Genomic DNA, 12,545 nt, shown 5'->3' with positions numbered 1-12,545 from the left:
TAAACTTCAGTTCATCCCACTAAAAAACTCACACCAAAATTTAAGGACCATGTTGAACTGATGATCCAGGAACATTGCCTGCATCAGTCCATATTTTTGACACTGGGAAGCAAATGACTTTTGCCTAATGCCCATCTTTTGCCTGTTTGCATTTGGTATCAGCAGAGTGGTTACACAAAATGCAAAGCTACACTGTGGATGCCAAAGTACAAACGTGCAGAGGTGAGTGAAGACTGCAGAGTGCATTTCCAGCCCCGCAGAGCAGTACAGAAACCCCAGGGATACACACAGAGAGGCTGTGGTATAACCCAGCACAGGTTTTACATGTCTTGGAATGGAATATGGAGTTCAAGCTCCAAAGATTCCACAAATGATGCAGTCAAAAACGTGCTGAATGCAAGCTTTGAAATATCCTGGAGAACAGACAATCCCCTCTGTATAAACCCAGTTTTGACCTCAGGCAAAGACTAACTGAGCTCTTTTGTACAAGAAGAAAGAATAAAAGCAAAATAAACTGATATAGATGCACTACTTCAAAGTCATCTTACCTCTCAGCCTTTTAGCCATTATTTCTAGCCAGAAGACTAACTGGAGAAGGAGCATGCATGTATCTATTTCCTGAAACTAAATTATTTCTTTGTTATCTTAAGACAGTGTAAGTCCATTTAGCCTGAATAAACTCATTACACTACCTTGCAATGCTCTAAATCAGTTTAAGCCTTGTGACAAAAAGACCAAGCACCTGAAGAACAAGCCCTGAGATGGCCTTGTAAGGCTGTCACATTCACGTGGACTGAAGATGTAGGAAGACTGAGCGGAAGCATCTTCAATGTTGACTGCTTCAGCAATTTAGGCAATGGACAGGAGGTACCATGGGCACCACGCAGATACTTGGTTTAAACTTTGCTTTTCAGGCATCTTGGATAATGCTTTTCAGGTACAAAATCTGTTTCAGCAAAAGCAGAGAACAGTACCTGAGGGTCTAGAGCTGCATCTTCCCCGACTGCCCTCCCTGCAGCTACAGGAAGGCTTTCTATGAGCTTGCACCTGCCTCCTGCAACGTAGTAATAAATGTAACACACGTTTCAAATGGTGGACACCACTGTCAGCAAGATGTCTCCATCTTTGCTCAACACCTCCTCCTTGGGTACAAATTACTAGCTGCTATTTTCAACAAGCCTCAAACGTTCAGAAAAAACAGATGACAGGAGCATGTTTCACATAGGCCTTCTCCCACTGGCAAAAGCTACACGCAGCGAGCTGCCAGGGGCTGGCCGGTCCCTTCCCTCTGACAGGCTTGAGCTGGCCACTTTCATACTCTTAAAGAAATGGATGGAGTAATAAACCTGGATTTTCCCTGCTTGGTTTTCAGCACACCAAAGTGTTCAGCGCTTCTGAGGCCACTTCAAGACAGGATTTATCCAAGAGATTATCCCATGCCTTCTCTTTGTCAGTTAAGGCCAGTGAGGGGGGGGGGGGGGGGGGGGGGGGGGGGGGAATGAAATTAACAAAACAAAATAGCCAGAAAACTTAAACAGTCTTAGAAAACAGCAATGATTAATTCCTCCAGCTTCCTCCAGCCTGTGCACTTCAGGGTGGCCTTTCCCTTTGGCCACAGAGGTCACCAGTTGCACATCGCTTTCCCAGTGCAAGCCTGGATCTTCTCAAATGATAGCAGATTGGAGTTGCATGCTAACAGCAACAAAAAGCGGCCATGGCACAACACAACTGTCTATTCATTTATTTAAGTGTGGTGGTTTATGGCAGACCACGGCTACCGGTTGGTAACCAAAGACGCCTAAAGCATTATTTTTGATCTACAGAGCCTTCCACGATTTGGAACCTGATTACCTTCAGAAACTACTGCCTCCTCATCTGTTACCATGGCAGCTGCAGTCAGCTGAGATGCTTGGACTGACAAGACCTGATTTACTAAGGTACCAGGGCAATTCCAGGGGGCTGTCTCAGAATTTACTCCTCTGCTCGGGTCTGACAGCATTTTCAGGAAAGGAAAAGGTGGGATAAATTAAGACTGTACAGGCTGGGAAGTACTGTCTTTTTTTACAGTGATACAACAGCTCAGTGCACGCTGCTCCACCCAGCACTTACCGGGTTGGTTTTTTTCTTTTTTATTTCTTCCCCACTCTTAGCAATAGTATATGTGCCCTTGTCCCAGGGTCAAAGTGCAAATGAGATCAGTATAATTTACTTCATTTTAAAATATCTTTCCACATGGTGAGAAAATAGAGTGTTTAATCAAGTCATGAGGCTAGTTTTCTAGCCTTTAGAAGCTAAATCCTGAGAATATGAGTTTCAGTATTCCCTATTAATTTCTACTGGTTACAGAAACTACTGCTTAACTGAAACATTAATATTTTTCCATATAGATGCTTTTCACGTGGCAATCTCAAAGCACCAGACACACTTCCCAGGAAGCGAAAAAAGCTTCCCATTGCAACAACTCAGTCCTTCAAAAATGTACTTCCCATGCCATCTGTGTGATAACGAATTTAGAAAAATGAGTAGTATCTTGGCAGTCTTTGCAAAATGTACTCAGGATGCAGGGGAAGGAGGAGGGGTTCCTACCAAATGGGACATTCAGTATGCAGGTCAGAGGTGATGACAACGTCTAAGCAGGGGGCTTTTTTTCTGAGAAATATGCCATTAATTTTGAAGAGCCTGACACAACTGTGCTGCAATTCAGCTGAAGTCTGCTCATTCAGTCCTACTGACAGGCATGCCATTACAGAACTTCCAGATCTGCAGCTCTCCTTGTCCTGCACATTTCCCCCCACGTACGCCGGGACAAGCTACTTTATAAAAAACTCTGCCAGAACATCCCAAAATTGGTACGATCAAAACCTGTGGCTATTTCTTGAATTATTGCAGTGAATTATCCTATCTGTAAAATACGCACATCCCTGCCTCTTATTTCCCAATGCAAGAGCTGCAAGGATTAACACAGAAACACAGCAAACATTTACTTTCCATACCCAGCCTAGGATTAAAAGCGGAACGACTTTTAGCAGCAGATTTTATCCATATGCTGTACTGAGATAGTTTCAGTACCATTGAGATATGATCTGCAGAAGTGAGGTCTGATCCCCAGTTTGCTGGCTGCCCAGAGAAATTACTTCTCCACTCAGTGGCTTGATTTTCTCATCTCAAAAATAAGCTAGCGATCTCCTTTGTTCTAAAGCTAGCTTTAGAAATACCCTATTGAATGAGGTAAATAGCAACTATGGCATTGTTATTACTTCTACTTACCAGGTGAAAAGCTAGTTGGCTTTGATATATAAAATTACAGACCTTTGTCGTACCTGATCAACCAGGGAAAATTTTCTGACCATGAGCAATCCAAGCACCAGGATCCCACCTGCTCAGTGAGATTGCTTCTGTCCTCCTGCAGATGTAACAGCATCTGCATTGCTCCTGGTACTTCTCTTGGTCCTTAGAAAACGAGCCTAATGGCTTTTGCTGTTGCCTGCAGTGTGTCGGGGGATGGTCTGCAGGTTCTGGCAACCATCCCAAAGTTTGGGCCCTGCAGTGATATTTTCCATGGAAAGGCCAATATATTGGACACTAGGTGATTAAAGTTTAGCCCTAGCTTTGCATCAGATCTGCCTGAATGTTCAATACTGGCACGTACTTGCAAAGTTAAAGATCTCTCAGAAATCTTACCCGTTTTAAAAGAAATCCAGGCTACAGTTTGCAAAAGAAAAAAGAAACACGCTTTGAGATGCTTTGAAAACAAAGCCCTGAATTATTAGTACATAAACTCACATGACAACAAGCAATAATATTTCCCGTTTTTACAGAGTCTTTGATTTAAAGATCTTCAACGGCTTGGCAAACATTAATGCATTAATCCCCCAAATACCCATACGAAGTAGCTATGCATTGCCTTTCTCGTCTCAGCCGCAGAAGGGTTATGTGGCTTCCAGAAGATCTCAAAGGAAATCCATGGTGAAACTGGGAATAAAATACTTCTTTTCCAGCCGAACACACCAGCTGCAAGCTGAAACTAAAGCTAGCCCCTTCCCTTCCTTATTACACGAGAATGAAAACTCACCCACACCAAAAGCTTTGCAGCTGCAGGGATGACATGCCCTTCTGGCTCCATGTTGTACTACTTCCAACCACAAAACAAAAGATAGAAACGAAGTCTGTATCTGTGTGATGGTCACAGAGCAGTCAGGGAAGTTTTAACCCTCTAACAGATTCAGGGCCCATCTGACACCAAGCATCTTTCAACAACTCACTCACCCTCAAGCACCATTTTAAAAGCCGCTATACCCTCTCAAAATCAAAAAAATCCCTTCCAAAACTCTGTGCACGGTACATGCACACCAACTTCGCTTATGGAAATAAAAGTGTACTGATAATACTCAGTATACCCCTTAACTCCATCAAGGCTGTTGCGTTTTTCTAGCAAGCAGCAATCCAATACGTTACTCTGACTTCTGTTAAGCCTTTTATTATTGTTGTCTCATTTAGAGTTGTATTATTGGACCTATAAGAATTCCCATCTCTGTAAATTTGCAGGGATTACTCTAATATCAGATTCTTACTGATGTGCCAGAGTTGTGGACTAATTGCCAAACTCCCAAGACAGACATGCATCTATTCTTGAATAATAGCTTCTACAATTAGCATAGACAGCTTTAGAGCTTGGATCACGTACGATGTCCTTCCCTGATATCGGAGAAACAGTTTTGCCCTGAGCTTGTATCACACCCTATGTTTGTGTAATGCAGTAAATTCTTACCACAAACAAGTTTTCCTATTACAGAAGGAAGGAAGCCAGGACAATTGTGAACCTCTGAGACACAATACCTTGTTCTTACCTGTGGCTTTACATCACTAAACAACAAGGTGAGCGGAGGAAGAACGGGACATAAAGTTAGAGACAACATTTGACCAAAGAGGTAAGCCTGTCAGAAAGGTAGAGTCAGCAAAGCCCAGCAATTTTAACCTGTCCTACACACGACATCAAGAGCTATTAACTCTGCTTAAAAGGATCTGTCTGCAGAAGCTTGCAGCAGCCCCTGCTCCGTGAAACGCCAGGCTCTGTGGCAACAGAGGGAGAGTTTATATTCGCCTGCATTACCTTTAGCATTCACAGGCCCAGTGCTGACTAGAAAACGTTTGATGCCAGGCTGCTGACTTTTCACAAGAGCTGTGGTGAGCTTTCTTTTCAAGCCTCTTCTGCACTAAACCTGAGCAGATTAGCGACACGGGAGGCAGAAAGTTTCTAGCAGCATTTGGCAGAACGCTGAGGCCAAGTGCCCTCCCTCCCTCCTGCCATGTGCTTAGATGACTCCTATTAACTGCCAAGGAAGCAGAAAAATCAGGTTTACAGTAAACATTAGCTGTCTGGGGGTATGGTTCAGTCCGGTTCTTGGGCAAATGGGATCCTTGTCTCTGGGAGGCTACCATAGACGACAGAAACAGCAAAGACGGTTGCTAATACTACTTCACAGTTCCCATTACAGAACACAAAACTCAAACCTCCAACCCAATTGCTTCAGAAAGTGTATTTTTGCTGTTAATTCCTATACATTTTTTTGCGGTAACCATCCTGTATTGTCAAAGAAAGCAAACATTCAACATATGATAGTTGAGGAATATCACGCTTAAAATCACAGAAATGAACTGTCTGGGAGTTCACTCATACAAACCTGGTGTGTTTCTCAAACAGCAATCCTGTACATATGCAGCTAGTCTTAACTCTCGTGTTTTGTTGGAAAGAAGACATTAGGATCTGCTAAGAGCAATATGGTTCTATTAAAATAGAACCTTATCTGAGGGCAAAGGTAGCATTTTCAATCTCACAGCAACTCTATCAACCATGACGATGCAGTACTTCAGGCTTCTGGTGGAGGATTTCACAGTTAATACGAAAATACAGAAGTTTAGTAAAAGCTTTTAAACAAATTTCTTTACCAGATTAGAAAGCACATTTATTGTACCTTGGGTAACTTCCCTGTACATGAGACTCTATGGCATTGATCTACTAAAATTGCATGAATGACAGTGCCTGGTGTCCCCCTAAAAACCAAAACCAACCCACCCACCCCTTGCCCCCAAAGTAACAGCTCACATTCTACTTCACATTGAAGAACTTCTGGACAGATGCAAACATTTCTAGATGTGGCTTTCTGTTTACTGGTATTCACCTTTTTGTTTCTCACATAATCACTTGACCGCTTGCCATTAGAAGGGCAGCTTTTACTTACGGGCACCCCACTGTGGAATCACGGAGTTAACATTTATTTCCTGGATATATGACATAAAGGAAATGGGACACTCTGGAGAAACCGTAGGAATAGCCGAACACTATAATAGAATATAATAGGAGAAAGCAATGGTGCATGCTTTACATCCTGCCATCCTCCCACAAATCAGTTGCTCTGCATGGCTTTTTTTCTACCCTGATAATCTGCAATAAATACTCCAAAGGGAGATTAGAGGTTGGCTGTTTATCTCCTTGTAAGCACATTTCTCGATGCTGTGTCCCTATATGATAATCTTAAACATTTCTACTAGTTCTCCTGTGAGAAGCAAAGATTTTTTGTTGGTTTTGCTATGAAATAAGATACATCAAAGGCCATCTGTGAAATACACAGCACAATTGTATTAATTCATTAATACACTTCTCACTTCCTTGAGTAGCTCTCTATCTTTGCAGTCTTTCACTGAGCTCCTTATTTAATCTCCTAAATAAGTGACCTAATTGTTGGCTTGAAGTCAAGAGGAGCTGATGGCTGCTCACTACTTTGGAAAACAGCTGTCTTTTTCCACGATCCTATGTGCAGACAGCCATCTAAATACAGATGACAGAACTTATAGATTTTGAAAAACACTCTTTTTAACATTTAAACGTGTGCCAACTTGAGTGTTCTAAGTGCAGCCATTTGGTTGAAAATCGTCCTCCTGAGCCTCTGCAGGGCAAAGCAAGAGCAGAGGGTAAAAAGGCAACAGATAACGACAGGATTTTACCTGAGCGATTTAGAACTTCTTTGTCTCTGCTGATTTCAGGAGCTGGAAAATTAAGTAAGTCATCAAAATCTTGTGCTTTTTCTCCCCCTTGCTTTTGACCTCGAACATAATTGCCTCTTGTCATGCCTGCAGGGCATGGGCTTGTAGTTATCACTGTGTGCTTAATCAAATGCTGAAATAGCCTTTAAATTACATGTCTTCTTGGCTGCTAGAGACTTGCTGAGCTCTGTTACATTTAGAGCCACGATGGCAGTAGATGTACTTTTAAAAGAAAAGTGTGGGATGATGGTATTAAATAGGTTTTATATGCAGTTTTCCCAGCAACATCATGTTCTGGCTCAGAATTTTGAGAGTGACATTTCGGTGCATATTTAAGGGCAGTGAAACAAAAGCTGGAAATGTAGAGATAATTATTTTCACAAGCTCTGCAAATGATTTGGTCTGCCCAGGTAAAAATCGGACTTACTGTTCCCAAAGGCAAATACAACATGCTGGCAGAAAAGGTTTCCCACTAATTTGGAGGAATGCTTCTGTGTTTGTAATTCCCCAGTACATAATATTCACACAGTTCACCTTCAGTCGGGGGTGGGGGGTGGCGGAAAATATCAGAAAGCAATAATGAAAAAATCCTTTACCCCCTCTTATTCTGAAGCCTACTCAGGTATGGGTATGAGCTGAAATCCCTTACAGTTCTTGAGTCAACAGGCCTTATGTGACTGTCACTCCCTAAAGAGAAGCAACACGTTTAAGTGATTTTCTAAATCAGGGCCCTGCTTTTCGCTATTAAGATATAAAGTCTCATTAATGCATTCATTTGCAGCATGCTGTATTGGGCCTGGCTGAGCCCCACAGCAGCCTTCCCAGCGCTGTGCTTGTGTTGGTAGCTGGAAAGGTGGTGATAACACACTGGTGTTTCGGCTGCTGCTGAGCAGCGCTCACACAGCATCAAGGCTGGCTCTCCAACCTCCCCACCACCAGCAGGCTGGGGGTGGGCAAGATCTTGGGAGGGGACACAGCCAGGACAGCTGACCCAAAGTGACCAAAGGGATATCCCACACCATATGATACCTGCTCAGATATAAAAGCTAAGAGAAAGGAGGAGGAAGGGGGAGTATTTGTTATTTACAGTGTTTGCCTTCCTGAGCAACCGCTACGCGTACCGAAGCCCTGCTTCCCGGGAGGTGGCTGAACATCACCTGCTGATGGGAAGTAGAGAATATCATCTTTTGGTTTCCTTACCTTCCATACACATAACTTTTGCTGTTGCTTCCACTGAACTGCAGTTACCTTGGCCCACAATTTTTTTCATCTTATTTTCTCCCCCCTATTCTGCTGAGGGGTGATAGAGCAGCTTGGTGGGCACCTGGCGTCCAGCCAAGGTCAACCCACCACACGTGCAAGCACAGCTCAGTGCTTCTTCTCTGTCTCCCTTTTCCTTAATCAAGTTATACCTGGCCTCTGATCTCATCATTATTAGTAGCAAACAAAAACTCAGGTTAAAGATCGTGAGAACAGACATTTGTCCAATGCACAATACTCCCATTCCCCAGTATTTTCACTGCTCACAAATATCAATCCAGTACCGAACAGCTTAAAATCCTCATTGGTCCAAAGTTCTCTGCAAACTCGGGATTGGTATACGAGTATGGAAATACTATTCTCTCCCACCCAATTTTCTCTACATACGCTGACAACAAATTAAACAGGATACAACACTGTGTCTTTTCTAGGGAACAGTTTTCTTCTACTCTCAGCCTGCAGAAGGGTTAAAGGTGCATCCTACAGACGGTGGCTAGTGCCAAGGCATTGCAGCAAATATTTGGAACAGTTCACATCCAGCTCCCCTGGGGAAGAAATGAAGACTGAAGGCAGCCAGCGTGGCCAAACAGCTGGAACCATCAGCAATGCAAAGGTGGAGCTCGACAGTGCCACTCTCCACTCCTGCCTCTCCCTCTGTGACTCAGATGATTGCTTTCTCAGTGATAAAAATGGGGATATTATCTGATCTCCTCCATTAGGGACTCCAAAATCTGCTAGAGAAAGGAAAAAGAGAACTAGATATAATCCTCCGAGAGAGGAGTGTGGCCTCAGCCTGCGTTTCCCCATGAGAATCAAATACCCACATCCCCCCAGGCTATCTTGGATTCCTATTTTATAGAAGATATTAAAAAAAAAAAAAAACCAACAAACAAACAACCCTGTGACTTTCCTTCAGGGACCTCCACCAGCAGTGATTCCCCTTACCCAATAAACACCCACCTACGAACAGACTTCACAAACTGCAAGAGCATCCTTTTACATGGTGGGATGGAGTATACCAGAAAGACAGAAGAGAAACACATGCTGTGCAACACCCCCGCCACGGCAACAAGAGAAAAGCTAAAAACACTCTCACACACTTCCATGTGCATTTTAGGTGGAGGCTGAGGTCAACTATCTTATGGTTCCATAAACTGCTCCATTATAACACTCAAGTGACGCTTGCTAGGGATTTGCTCTCAGGTTATGTGACAGAAAATACAATAGATGTTTGTCACCGTGTTTACATCTGACACCCTCCTCCACAATGAAGAGGAGACACAGGAGAAGGGTGTAGTAAACACAGAGAGAGTTTTCTATAGGGGTTGCCAAACCTACACACAGAAAACATTTTCCAAGGCAATACAGCCGAGGATGCAAACAGGAGCACAATGAAAAGCCTAGCCAAGTCCCAAACAGCACGTCTTTGAAGCAAGCCTCAGCCCCTAGGTACCAGCCTTCTGGAAAATACCTTTTATTTCCATGGAAGATCTCTTCCTTCCACATTTCTAGACACCCTAGAGGGTGATGCAGAAACAACTCTCCCTTTCTAGCACCCACTGGATGTCCAAGAAGCCCAGGAACAGCAGCCAGAGAACTAAGCACCAGACAGCTACATCCTTGGGCACTTCTGCTGCTCATACTTCGTACCACTGATATTCCTCATCTTCTTCCTATGCCCAGCTAGTAAATGCCCTTCTTCTCTCCCCTCACTCTTCCAAAACCCAGATCAAAGTATGGAGAAGCTATTCTCATTAGTAAAAATATTAGATTCTCTTAAACTCTCTAAGTATTACATTAGCTCTTCCTATAGGTGAAAAGAGAAAATAAATCCACAAATAATGGGCAAAGAGGACTGGTGGAAGATCACCAGAAAGAGGGAAGAACAGTGAATTCAATGCATTTGCACCCAAGGATGGGCATTCACAAGGGAAACGGGTCTTTGTGAGGCCTTATGAGGAAAGGACATGAAGTGATAAAGGAGCAAGACCACAGAAACTAGATGGTAACTACGAATGGAGGAGTCTGACAGTAGGAAGTGACTGAGGACATGTAAAGAGAGAGAGGCAAGGTGGCAGACTGCCTCAGGGAGACGTGGCATTGAACCGAACCAGACCTGCAGGAGAAAGCAGTGCAACAGCAGTACTGCCGTTTCTTTCTGGTTCTCCACTCCCAACTTTTGGGACTCACGGGCCGTTGCCTCATCAGTGAGTGATGAGAATTGCAACTAATGTTTCTTTGGACAAGCTCTCGTCTTCACAAATATCCCACTTACAGCAGTAAATGCCTCTGCTGCTAATATTTACACCGTTACAGCATACTGCAAGGCAAGGCATCACCGAGGGCCAGCCTCCATGCTGCTAAAGAGGCAGCGGTTCAGGGTAAGCTGACATACCAGGCCCACTGCTGTTGAAGAGAAAGTAGGTCCTGCTTCTCACCCAGCCAAGCCCTCCTATCTCCAGCCATGGTTCAGCTGCTGGACCTGCACTCAGTTCTGATGCTCACTGCATCCCTTCATGAAGAATGTCAACTTAGCAGTCCACCAAGAAACTAAACTGGGGGGGGGGGGGGGGGGGGGGCGGGGAGGCAGAGGAGAGAGAAAGAGAGATTCTGCTGGACTGGTAGAGTTGAATCAGCTCAGAACAGGTTTGCTAAGGTCACAGAAAGGAAGGAAGATTTTTAGGTGGCAGGAAAGGAAACTGCATTTAAGTGCTTTCCAAAAACACAGGGCCAACCTACCTTCAAATCAGAGGTCAGAAGTACAATCCCAGCCTGACCTGAACGTCACTTAAATGGTTTTAATTAAAGCAGAAGCAATCAGTTGAGAACAACAGACAAATGAAACGCTGTCTCCAACAGAAAGGTTGAATGCAAGTACATTAATATTTAGGCTCCATCATGGGAAAAAGCTATTCCCAAGTATCTTTTCCTTTGCAGTGTATCACCTCATTTGTAATGAGAGGCACGCACAAGAAGATACTTGGATATGACTGCTCTTTAAATTCACAGGCTTCCTTCATGTGAATTAACTTTCCAGTGTAGAAAAATGGTGCACAGATACAGAAAGAGTCCATGGTTAAAGCCCTGTACTGCAGTGCATAAGATGTATAACCAACCGTTAGGCTAAACTTGCCCTCCAACCTAACAGTGGCGTCACTTAAAATATCAGGATTTCAGATACTGGTCCATAACACTGAGATGCTCATGTTCTCGATAAAGGAAGCTTTAGGTGCTGTGCCAGGTGGACCAGTCCTTTTTACAAATTCACACTGCAAATCAGACTGGGGCCTTCAATATGGAAAACCACACCATTTATTACCCACCGCACTCAAAGTCATTGCTGTTACAATAGATACTTAACTGTTTCCCAAACAAAAGAACAAAAACCAATTAAACCCCCCCCAAAAGACCCAAAAAAACAGTGAACTCTGACAAACAACCTTGAAATCTCACATATAATGCAGCACAAATTGTGGTGAGGCCAGCAGAACCTGAGTAACAACAAAACTCACCCCATTTTTAAACTACTCTACTCTAGCTTTTTATTTTAGCCAGTAGTAAGATTAATTTTATGATCACTGGTAAAAAAACTTTTATAAACCACCATAGTAGATATCATCATAGAGGCGGTTAGATAAACGAGTATCAAGGGGTTAGCCTAAGATAAATTAAGGAAAAAGAATCTGTTTACCGTTTTCAGATTTCATATTAAATCATAAGTTCATTTGATATTGCACTTTAGTATCATTTCCATCTAAAACAATAACTTAAATTCTTAGCCTTGCTAAAATAATGCTGATCTGGAATAACTTTTCTGTTACCAGCAGAGATTTTTTAGGTATCTAATCAAAATGGGCTTCATTAGGATTAGTGGTGTCCCCAGATGGACACTGCCCAAACGCACAAACCAAACAAAAAAATCATTTGTATCGCTATAAACTGGGAAGCATCAACCGTGAGCTACAGGAAGCAGGACACGGATAAGCTGGAGGAGACTGAAACCCAAATGCATCCTCAAAAGTTAGAGATTGTCTGCCATGGAGGCTGGCTGAATGCCATAGAGGCCAGACTGACGTCTATCTCACCACAGGAGAAAAAAAAAATATGGGGAAACCAAAAAAGCAAACAACGACACAAACAAAACAAAACCCAAAACAAACCACCAAAACAAAAATACCCCCAAACCCCTCCAAAGTCAGGAAGAGATACAGTTCACTTAGCAGGTTCAGAAATTAGAAATTATT

The sequence above is a fragment of the Falco punctatus genome (assembly GCF_963210335.1).
Source record: "Falco punctatus genome assembly, chromosome: 9".
Lineage (NCBI taxonomy): Eukaryota > Metazoa > Chordata > Aves > Falconiformes > Falconidae > Falco > Falco punctatus.
This window is presented reverse-complemented; position numbering follows the sequence as displayed.